Source organism: Aquarana catesbeiana, linkage group LG11, assembly GCF_042186555.1.
Source record: "Aquarana catesbeiana isolate 2022-GZ linkage group LG11, ASM4218655v1, whole genome shotgun sequence".
Classification (NCBI taxonomy): Eukaryota; Metazoa; Chordata; class Amphibia; order Anura; family Ranidae; genus Aquarana; species Aquarana catesbeiana.
The window spans coordinates 247159025-247171321 of record NC_133334.1 but is presented as its reverse complement, the minus strand read 5'-3'; positions in this window follow the sequence as shown (position 1 = coordinate 247171321).

The following is a 12297-nucleotide window of genomic DNA, read 5'->3' as shown; positions in this document are numbered from 1 at the left end:
GTAGTCAGTAGGGAATATTTCTGTGACAGTATGTTGAATGGAATATCCTTCCCGCTGTGTAAAATATTGGTTATCAATTGACTCCCTTTTTGTTCCCACTGAGCTTTTGCAATGTTCGGAATTTGTAATTTAATAGACAAAAGTCGGCTAGGGATATCAGTTAGATTTCCTGCTGGATTATCAGAATAACAGAATGCTTTCCACGTGTTAACCAATGGTTGTACAATAAGGTGTGTGAACTTGGTAAAAGTGTCTGCGAAAGAATTGGCTGAGCGTGTGGAGCTTAGGGAGTTAGAGTGCGCCCATTTTTTTCCATAAAGCCCAATGGGCAACCCTGTCTCATTTCATTTGTTATGTGAAAGCTATCCGAAAACATGCTCTCTGTGAATACTTTCGCAGATGGGTTAGTATATAAAGCTGTTATAGCTGAGTTAATTGATCCCAATATGCCAAATTTATCTAACACGTATGTAGCAGGCATGCTGTAATGTTGTCCTTTTGGCCACAAGATGGAGACGTTGACTTGTCCTTCCAGAAAACTCAGAGACACAGAGCACACTGGAAAAAAGGGGAGTTTCAGGAAGTGTTGAGGTTATTGAAGAGAGAGAGAGAGGTTTTCCACACAGCACTACAGAGAGAGTGCTGACAGGAGACTGAGGAGAGGGAAGGCTGAGGTGATTGAAAGAGAGAGACAGACTTCCACACAGAACTACAGAGAGAGTGTGGTCAGCAGAAGAAGCGAGAGTGGAGGAGAGGGGACAGGACTGTGTGGTGAAACTCCATCTGAAAGAGAGAGCCACACTGTCAAGCGGCACCTGCTAGCCTCACTTTTCCTGAGACTACTGTGAGAGTGCTGACATGAGACTGAGGGGAGTCAGGAACAGTGACAACTACACGGTTCGCCACCGTTCAGCCCAGGCACCCTGCTCAGCAACTCAGTGCCGCCTGGCAGAGACAATCCACAATGCTTCAGGGATCTCAATATCCAACCAGGAGTTCAGTCAGCCACTGTCCGATCACCTTGCCAGTTTAGCTACCAGCCATCTTGATCATCCAACCGGATGTGATCCGTTGCCTTACAACATTGCCAGGAGCCTGAACCAGCATTGGAAATCTCCACTGTGTCATCGGACAGAGGATTGGTGAGCAGGTATAAACCCAAACAGGGAGCTGCCACCCTTAGCCGCTACCTAACAGAATATCCTAGATGATTACCGTCTCCATTTTGCTTGATTAAATCTACTCTCTTTACAAAGGGCCCCAACGTTTGCTAGCAGAAGATACTGCACTGTTACGGAACTGTGTTTTCTGTACCTGTTAACCCATTTCTTCATATTCTTTTTTTTTGTGTTGTTACTTTCAATAGTAAATGTGGCCCAGACGGAGCTGAGAAGTTGACAAACCTTCTCTCCTCCCTCTCAGCGCCCGTGCAATGGACATGTAGATTTTTGTGCTTTGTTTTCTATATTTACAGTTGCTAAATATTAGATGTTGTCATTTATATTGTATTGATACTCTGCAGCAAGGTTTAACAGTGCTGTAAGTTTCCACATTTCTTTCCGTGATAATATACTCAATATATTTATCACTATCAGGTGTGTCTGTCTGTTTTTGGTAACAATCCACAGCCAGGATATCAGTATTTTCTATATGTATTATTAAAAGTGTTTGTAGTGATTTTATATCTAACCAGTTGTGCCAGAGGGGCTGAGGTCATTCTTGGAGTTGAGGCGCAGAACAGAGGACCCAAAAGTCACTAAGTGGCTCCTTCGGGGGTGGCGCTACACGTGCTGTGGGTATCCCCAATGTATCCTGTCAAATGCCTTCTCTGCATCCAAAGATAGGAGCAGAGATGACACTTTGGAGGACACCGTGATATGCAGAAGGTTGAGAATTCTACGTGTGGCATCTGGTGCCTGCCGGCCCGGTATGAAACTTAACTTGATCTTGTCTCACTACTGTAGGCATAAATTGGGCCAATCTATTTGCGATGATTTTGGCATATACAGTATCTCACAAAAGTGAGTACACCCCACACATTTTTGGAAATATTTTATTATATCTTTTCATGTGACAACACTGAAGAAATGACACTTTGCTACAATGTAAAGTAGTGAGTGTACAGCTTGTATAACAGTTTAAATTTGCTGTCCCCTCAAAATAACTCAACACACAGCCATTCATGTCTAAACCGCTGGCAACAAAAGTGAGTACACCCCTAAGTGAAAATGTCCAAATTGGGCCCAATTAGCCATTTTTCCTCCCTGGTGTCATGTGACTCGTTAGTGTTATAAGGTCTCAGGTGTGAATGGGGAGCAGGTGTGTTACATTTGGTGTTATCGCTCTCACTCTCATACTGGTCACTGGAAGTTCAACATGACACCTCATGGCAAATAACTCTCTGAGGATCTGAAAAAAAGAATTGTTGCTCTACATAAAGATGGCCTAGGCTATAAGAAGATTGCCAAGACCCTGAAACTGAGCTGCAGCACAGTGGCCAAGACCATACAGAGGTTTAACAGGACAGGTTCAACTCAGAACAGGCCTTGCCATGGTGAACCAAAGAAGTTGAGTGCACATGCTCTGCGTCATATCCAGAGGTTGTCTTTGGGAAATAGACATATGAGTGGTGCCAGCATTGCTGCAGAGGTTGAAGGTGTGGGGGTCAGCCTGTCAGTGCTCAGACCATACGCCGCACACTGCATCAAATTGGTCTGCATGATTCTCATCCAAGAAGGAAGCCTCTTCTAAAGATGAGCACAAGAAAGCCCGCAAACAGTTTACTGAAGACAAGCAGACTAAGGACATGGATTACTGGAACCATGTCCTGTGGTCTGATGAGACTAAGATAAACTTATTTGGTTCAGATGGGTCAAGAATGTGGGGGGGCAACCAGGTGAGGAGTACAAAGACAAGTGTGTCTTGCCTATAGTCAAGCATGGTGATGGGAGTGTCATGGTCTTTGGCTGCATGAGTGCTGCTGGCACTGGGGAGCTACAGTTCATTGAGGGAACCATGAATGCCAACATGTACTTGTTGCGTACTGACGCAGAGCATGATCCCCTCTCTTCAAGGTCTGGGCCACAGGGCAGTATTCCAACATTATAATGACCCTAAACACACCTCCAAGACGACCACTGCCTCGCTAAAGAAGCTAAGGGTAAAGGTGTTGGACTGGCCAAGCATGTCTCCAGACCTAAACCCTATTGAGCATCTGTAGGGCATCCTCAAATATAAGGTGGAGAAGCGCAAGGTCTCTAACATCCACCAGCTCCGTGACATCGCCATGGAGGAGCGGAAGAGGACTCCAGTGGCAACCTGTGAAGCTCTGGTGAACTCCATGGCCTAGAGGGTTAAGGCAGTGCTGGAAAATAATAGTGGCCACACAAAATATTGACACTTTGGGCCCAATTTGGACATTTAGGGGTGTACTCAATTTTGTTGCCACCGGTTTAGACATCAATGGCTGTGTGTTGAGTTATTTTGAGGGGGCAGCAAATTGACATTGTTATACAAGCTGTACACTCACTAATTTACATTTACATTGTAGCAAAGTGTCATTTCTTTAGTGTTATCACATGAAAATATATAATAAAATATTTACAAAAATGTGAGGGGTGTACTCACTATTGTGAGATACTGTACTTTTAAATCTACATTTAGCAGTGAAATGAGTCTGACATTTTGTGGGGAATCCAGTGTTTTACCTGGTTTGGGAAGTGTTACAATTGTGGCGGCCAACATTTCTGGTGGAAATAAAGTTTTGGAAACAGCAGCTTTGTATATTTTCAGTAAATGAGGGCTCAACACATTTTGATATGTCTGGTAATATTTAGATGAAAATCCATCTGGTCCTGGGGAATTATTTTTTAGTATGGACAAAATTGTTTTCTGAATTTCTGATTCAGATATCGATGTGTTAAGAGATTGTTCCTCATTTCATTTGGGTAAGGATTTAGAGTTTAAGAATTGTTGAATGTTGTGTTTCTGCATCATCTTTTAAATTACTGTATATAGGCTACTGTAATAGTCACAGAAGGCATTAGCGATTTCCTTGGGGTTTACTAGTTTAGCTCCTGTAATTGGGTGGTAAATAAAGGGTATTTTTTGTTTAATAGATCTCTCTTTAACTTGGTTAGCTAACAGTTTCCCAGCTTTGTTGCCATGGCAGTAAATCTGAGCTTTCCATTTACATAAGTTATTGTTGTGGTGAGATATGAGAAGTTATCTGAGTTCGCGTCGGGCACGATCTAGCTGAGAGCTGACCGTAAAGTCTGGATTTTTTATTTGCATATTGATTCCAACTTTTGAATCTTAGATAATAAATCAGAAAGCTGCTGGTTCTGCCTCTTCTTGAGAACATTACTTAGCTTCATAAAAGCGCCTCTTATGTATGCTTTGTGGCTGTTCCACACAGTGAAGGGGTCCAACATAGATGGGGCATTAATGTGAAACAATTCTTGTAGTGTTTCAGCAATTTTGGATTTATATTCCGCATGACCAAAGAGAAAGACATCATTTTTCTATTTGCCCTAGTTTCCGCATGGATCCCCCCCGCCGTGATTGAAACTGGGGCATGGTCAGACCATGTAATATTGTGTATGGTAGATACACTGATGTTTTGTAGTAAAAATTTGTTGACCAGAAAGAGATTGATTTTCGAGTATGTGTGATGCAAACTCGAGAAATAAGAGTAGTCTCTCTCCGTCGAATGTTGTCATTGTCACACATCATAAAGGTTCTCTGATGACACAAAGTGCGAAACAGTGGCCCTCCCATGTCGATTACGTGATACTATCTAGTTGTTTTAAGGATGGCGTTAAAGAATGGTATTTCCCTGTCGCACTTTCTGTGCCAGTTTCCATATTTTTTTTAAACATGCCATTTGTTTTACATTAGGTAGTTAGTATACATTTACAACAGTATATACTACATTATTAACTTTGCATACTAGTATAATATATCTACCCACTGCGTCAATTTCGGTGTGGATAGCTTTGAAGGACACAGTGTCTTTAACAGTAATAGCAACACAACATTTTTTCTTAGGAGCATTGGTGCAGATTATTTTGAAAAAGCGTGGGTGCTGAAATGTTGGTGTTTTTTGTAGGGAGAAATGGGTCTCTTGGAGACATAGTAGGTCACATTGTAAGAGTTGTGCTTCCTTCCAGAGCATACTACTCTGAGGGGGGCTGTTCAGTCCTCGAACATTGAATGAGCACATTTTGAAACCCATTGTGTCAATTGTTCGGTAAAGTTATCAAAGTCTCCTGTTGGATGGATTTATAAGGTTGCAGAAGAAGTGAAGTGGACAGAAAATCACAGATAGTCTGTAGAAGGGTAGAAGTTTGTGATGGTAATATATGTCTAGAGTATGTGGTATTGTAGTGAGTTAGCGTCACAAACTTTAGTAGAAGAAATTCACTTCCAATAAAGAAAGTGAGATAAACCAGAGAAAAAATACAACTCTGAACTTCTGGTGTATCAACAGTAAAAAAAAATATTATTATAACTGAATCTGAGGGGATTTTATCCCACAATATCAAACATGGGAAAACAGAGAAAGGTTGCGTTCTATAAGCTTACCGGAGCTGTGTTTGAGTAGTTGGATATTTTATATCCTGAGCCTCCTGACGTTCAATGTGAAACCTCAGGTAGGAGAATGTGGACCTATGTCTTCTTCTACAGAGCTGATGTTAGATGAGTTTTCATTCTTTGTAATCTGGAGTTTAGCTGGGTAGGCCCACCTGTATATGATCTGATGATTTCTCAGTGGCTTGGTGATAGTGGCCATGTTTCTTCATCTTTGCATTGGGTATGCAGGTTAGAGCAGTATCAAGGTTCCTTGTACGCATTACGAATTTATCCTTGGTTTGAAAAAATGTATTCGGACAATTGTGTCCCTTGTTAAGTGTTCTGGCAGATGTCTCAGCTTGGGTGGTCTATGAATTCTATCGATAGACAATTCAGCCATAGAAATATCATGGAGTACTTCTGCAGTATGTTTTGAAAGTGAGCATGTGTAGATCAATCGTTGTAACCGTTTCTGGTATCCCACAGATCTTTATATTATTTCTTCTCGATTGATCCTCGAGATCAGCCAGCTTGGCTTTGATCGATTGTAGTTCATCTTTTCTGTCATTGTGGGCATCGATAACCTCATTCAACGTATCAGAAAACTCTCCCATTATATTTTAATTATGGGTTACTCTGCCATTAACCTCTTTGATTTCAGGCTTGAAATGGTTTGCGAGGGACATTATATCAGCATGAATTGTGCTGCGCAGCAAGACAAACATGTCTTTCAAAGTTGTGTCTATCACAGACTGATTTTTAGTTGGGAACTCTAAGATGGAGCCCTGCAGATCCCTAGTGTCCTTAAGGGTGGAGTCCAATTCGTCTCTCACTCCTTCATTGTTAGTTTGCTGCAGGTTCTGCTGCTTAGCTTTCACTGAGCTGGATGAGGAGGAGGAAGATTGAGACCAGTCACTGTGCCCCTGGTTAGATATGGGTTTATACGCAGGGGAGTTGTGTGAGCAGTCTTTCTGCCCTGATTGCCTGCCATGTGTCTTGTCTGTATGCTGACTGGCACCATCTTGGAAATGCAAGCAGCGGGGCTGCTGGAAAAAGTCTGTCATTCTGGCCAGTTTCCAAGCTTCTTTTCTTTTCCTTGACATGTTACCCGAGGTTGCCCGAAGGTGTCCAGAAACCGCTGTGGATAGAGGCTCAGGAAGACTGTAGATAGCTGCTGACTGCCGCTGTGGAACAGAGGTCTTTCACTCTGCGGCCATATTTCTCGGCTGCCAGGCAAAGCCCCCTCACAGTATATTTTTGACAGGTGGTTCATTGCTGTCTGTTTCTTTTGCCATTTCCAACACTTTATGCTTTGTCCATAAAATGAATATAAACCATATCTAGATATCCATAGCTCCCAATTGTCCCTGGTTTTAAGGGACTGTCCCTGATTTGGAGCAAAGTCCCTCTGTCCCTCGGTCACTCTTTCCTCCCCATTTGTCCCTCATTTTGGTCTGATCTATATAGTTGCATATAAAATGCACTATTTATCTTACAAAAAGTGTTTCCCAGTGCTAAACCTTTTATCCAATTTCTAAATTGCCCCATTTGTAAATTTGGTAAAAAAAAGCACTTGTGGGTTTAACAAATAAATTGCTTTGTATAATTCTCCTTTAAGAGGGCGTGGCAGGGTGTGTGTCATATGCCTACATACCTTTGCAAATATGTGTCCCTCGTCCTCAACTTAAAATGTTGGACATTAACTCAAGAACAAAGGTCTCACCAACAGAATCCTTGAGGTATTATAAGTTGATGGGTGGCAAAAATAATTTTTGGATTAATAAGTCCTTTTTTCTGTGAGCCAAGAGGTAGAATCCAAGAACACATTGTACATTTCTTCCCCTAGAGACCCAGGGCACATCAGTGGATATATGTCCTGCAGGGGAGGAGGGTTATCAGTGTGTCATTAAAAACCTTCCTCCTTAGAGTGCATTCGGTTACAGCAACAGCTCAAGTTAACAATATTAAATTTACTGTAGACCCTTTAGTGTTGTCACCCTGGGGTCATAAGCATTAATAATAGGTTGTGCTTTTACTAAACTTGTGAAAAAGAAGGGTTTTTTTGGGACTTTTAAATGAGGCCTATGATGTGTAGGTCAGAGTATCTCCATTCCTGATTCGAGAGAGAAAGCAAAAAGGGTTGGGACATCAAATGAAGCAAGCAATTGGAAATCAAATGACATAGTATGTTTGTAAAATATTTTATTGTTGCATAGATCCATGTAGAAGGATCAATTCACATTGCAAATAAAATATGGTTGAAATAGTAAATATACATGCATTAAAAAAGCATAGTGATACATAGTGACCCGCAGCAGACCAATTTCTTACAACCATGTAGACATAGTATATAATACATAGTGGTAAAGATGTCATGTAGTCAAACATTGTTTGGCTAGTGTTTTCTGGTAAACTGTGCATTGTCCTGGGCTACGTCTTTTTCACACAGAAACATAAGGTAATATTCATGGCAGTTTTCTTTTTTCTCATTTATTTTTTCACACACTTCCCTTTTTAGGTTCAGTGCTTTTTATTTTCTTACCTAGTTCCCCCATTGTTGGGGTACACCGTATAATACTTTGCCACGCTGTTAGATACTTCTTACTCTACTTTTTAGCATGTTTTGGTTCACTCACCATCACATCACCTCTTTCTTCTTTCTTTTTGCATACCCTTCATCATCCTGTAGGACAAGCACTGGGTTAATCCCCTTATCAAAAATGTAACATTTACAAATAAACACAATTTTATACTTGTCCACAGATATTTTGGTGATTAACATTGTATCAACACTGACTGTTTGGTGGGGACCACCTTCTAGTTACATCTCTCCTTTCATGACTCCCCGCCACTGTTTTATGGGTCGTTAGCTCCCGTGCTAGACAATGCCCCCAGCTCACCTTTGGTGCTCGCTACCACATTCCATACCCATAGTCAGCCTGTAAGAATAGGTGGATGTTTCATTACTTCCCCTTTTCCTTTTTCTTTAATTATCCCTACTCATTGTTTACTCATATACCTTTTAGATATCTCCTTTGCATCTTCTCCTGATGAGTGGCAGTGAGCCATGAAACGCGTCAAGCTTCAGATGCTACGATCATGTATTCAGAACTTTACCTGCTTGTTTTTGTAAATATGTTTGACTACATGACATCTTTACTGCTTCAAGAGTCCCCAATCTATCTGCTGATAGAACAGAGCCTTGGGGGCAAGCTGCACATGCTCAGTCTGGTGTGTATTGCTAGAGAGATTTTTTTTTTTCTTGGACGAGTGCATGTGGTCAGCACAGGGCCAATCAGCACTGTACAGACAGAGGGTCAGGGGTCATGCAGCCTCATAGGACAGTCAGAGGAGAAGGAAAACTCCTACGAGCTATAACCAAATACTGATAGAACACACAAGACTGTTATATACTGCTGATAAGAACAGGTTTTAGCAGTTTATATTTACTAAAATAATTGCATTTCCATGTTCTGTGTACTGTGGGAGACCAAATATAGTAAATGTAGGCTCCTGGATTTAGTAACACTTTAAGTAGTTTTTGTGGAATTTGGTAATAATACAGTGGAACCTCGGATTACGAGCATAATCCGTTCCAGGAGTATGCTCATAATCCAAAGTACTCGCATATCAAAGCGAGTTTTCCCATTGAAGTCAAAGGAAACTAAAATAATTCATTCTGTATTGACTTCAATGGGATGCAATACTGCATGTGGCCAGAGGGAGCCTCAGAAACGTCCGAAAAGGCCCGAGCACACTTCGGCTGACCTTGGCAAACCTCAGAAAGACTCCATTCATGAGCCTTTCCGAGGTTTGCCGAGGTCAGCCGAACTGTCCTCGGGCCTTTCCGTGCATTTCAGAACGCAGACGATCTGCGCTGTTCGGCTCCAGCGCCCCCCGCCTCAGGCCAAAAGTGGTACTGCACATCGCTTTTGGCCTGAATCCTACTCGTTTTGCGAGACAACACTTGCAAACCGAGTTAGGATTTTTAGAAATATGGTGCTCGTTTTGCGAAAAGCTCGTTAACCGCGTTACTCGCAAACCGAGGTTCCACTGTAATAAATGTAAGAAATGCAGCAAAATATATTCCCTGCAACCAGCAACAATAGCCCCCTTCAAGCAACAGTAGATCCCCCCAGCAACATTAGACCCCCCTGAGCAACAACAGCTCCCCGAGCAACAATAAACCTCCTAGATTAAAATACCCCTAGCAACAACAGATTCACCCCAGAACAATTGGACCCCTACCAGCCAACCAACTGTAGATCTCCACACAGTTAGCATTAATAGAACGTCCAGCAGCCAGAAACAATAGACCCCCCCTCAACAGTAGGTCCCCCCCAGCAACAATTGACCCCCCAGCAACATAAGACAACCCCAGCAACAACAGACCCCTCCTTCAACAAAAGACCCCCCACCAACAATAGATTCTCCAGAAGCCAGCATCAAAGGACCCTCCAGCATACCACAGAACCCCTTGCCATTACATACATTTAGTGCTGGATGTGCTGGAACTGGGTTCCCCCATGTTCCCGCTGAAAAAAAGCCCTGCACATCATTCTTGAAGACGTTGGAGCCTTGGGCGGTTGGTGCATAGGGGAAAAGACTGCAGGGACTATACTTTACTTACCGAGAGGATCGTGTAGGTAAATTTACTTTTCCATTCTCCCTAGACCTAAACAAGCAGTTAACCTTTTCAGTATGCCAATCATTTTTGAGTTTCCTGGAGTTGGGCTTTAAATGCCTTAACCTAAAGTGGAATTTCACTCTCTCAATCAACATTGACAATTTTTAATCCTTATGCTGCTAGCATTAGTAAATATATAGGAAGGTATATTATATTTACTTGTTTTAAACTTTGTTTTCACATTTCTTCAGTTACTTCCTGGTTTCCAGGCCTAGGCAAATTATGTCATACATCCCAGGAGTCTTCAGGAGGAGAGGAGAGGTTTTCTCAGCTAAGCACACCCTACTGCTTACATGCCTAAGCTAAGGGCAGCTGGATACCTAGGGGATGTTTTTCAAAGTAATTTCTCAGCAAAATAAAACATGGAGACATGGATGGTTGGGGGAGTTTGCTTTAAATATTTAAATTGAGTTAAATAGTGTTTTCGGTTTGTGGTGCTCAGATACAATTTAGTTCCACTTTAAGTGCACTTTTATGTATGTGTAAGGGATATTTAACATGATGATATTTTGATATGGGTATACGGTGCCTTAAAAAAGTATTCACACCCCTTGAAATTTTCCACATTTTGTCATGTTACAACCAAAAACGTAAATGTATTTTATTGGGATTTTTTGTGATAGACCAACACAAAGTGGCACATAATTGTGAAGTGGAAGGAAAATTATAAATGTTTTTCCACATTTTTTTTAAATAAATATGTAAAAAGTGTGGTGTACATTTGTATTCAGCCTCCTTTACTCTGATACCCCTAACTAAATTCTAGTGGAACCAATTGCCTTCAATAGTCATCTAATTAGTAAATAGAGTCCACCTGTGTGTAATTTAATCTCAGTATAAATGCAGCTGTTCTGTGAAGCCCTCAGAGGTTTGTTAGAGAACCTTAGTGAACAAACAGCATCATGAAGGCCAAGGAACACACCAGACAGGTCAGGGATAAAGTTGTGGAGAAGTTTAAAGCAGGGTTAGATTATAAAAAAAAATATCCCAAGCTTTGAACATCTCACGGAGCACTGTTCAATCCATCATCCGAAAATGGAAAGAGTATGGTACAACTGCAAACCTACCAATAAGAGATCCACAGCTCAGGTGGGAGAATCTGTCCACAGGACAACTATTAGTTGTGCACTTCAAAAATCTGGCCTTTATGGAGGATTGGCAAGAAGAAAGCCGTTGTTGAAAGAAAGCCATAAGAAGTCCCATTTACAGTTTGTGAGAAGCCATGTGGTGGACACAGCAAACATGTGGAAGAAGGTGCTCTGGTCAGATGAGACCATAATTGAGCTTTTTAGCCTAAGAGCAAAATGCTATATGTGGCAGAAAACTAACACTGCACATCACCCTGAACACACCACCCCCACTGTGAAACATGGTGGTGGCAGCATCATGTTGTGGGGATGCTTTTCTTTAGCAGGGACAGGGAAGCTGGTCTGAGTTGATGAGAAGATGGATGGAGCCAAATGCAGGGCAATCTTAGAAGAAAACCTGTTATGCCGTGTACACACAACCGGTTTTGCCAGCAGACTAAACTCCAAAGGTTTCTCCGACGGAACTCCGATGGAATTCCATTCAAGCGATCTTGCCTACACACGGTCAAACCAAAGTCCGACCAAAGTCCGACCGTCCAGAACGCGGTGATGTACAACACGTACGACGGGACTAGAAAAAGGAAGTTCAGTAGCCAGTAGCCAATAGCTTCCGTCTCGAACTTGCTTCAGAGCATGCATGGTTTTTGGTCCGTCGGAACAGCATACAGACGGCATACAGATGAGCGGTTTTCCCGATATGAATGGGTTCCGTCGGAAAGATTTAGGACATGTTCTATTTCTAGGTCCGTCAGAATTTTTAGAAAAAGAAGGTCCGACGAGGCCTACACACGACCAGATTATAAGATGAAAAGACTCAGTCGGACTATTTCTATCGGACATTCCACTCATGTGTACGCGGCATTAGAGTCTGCAAACGACTTGAGACTGGGGCGGAGGTTCACCTTCCAGCAGGACAACAACCCTAAACATACAGCCAGAACGACAATA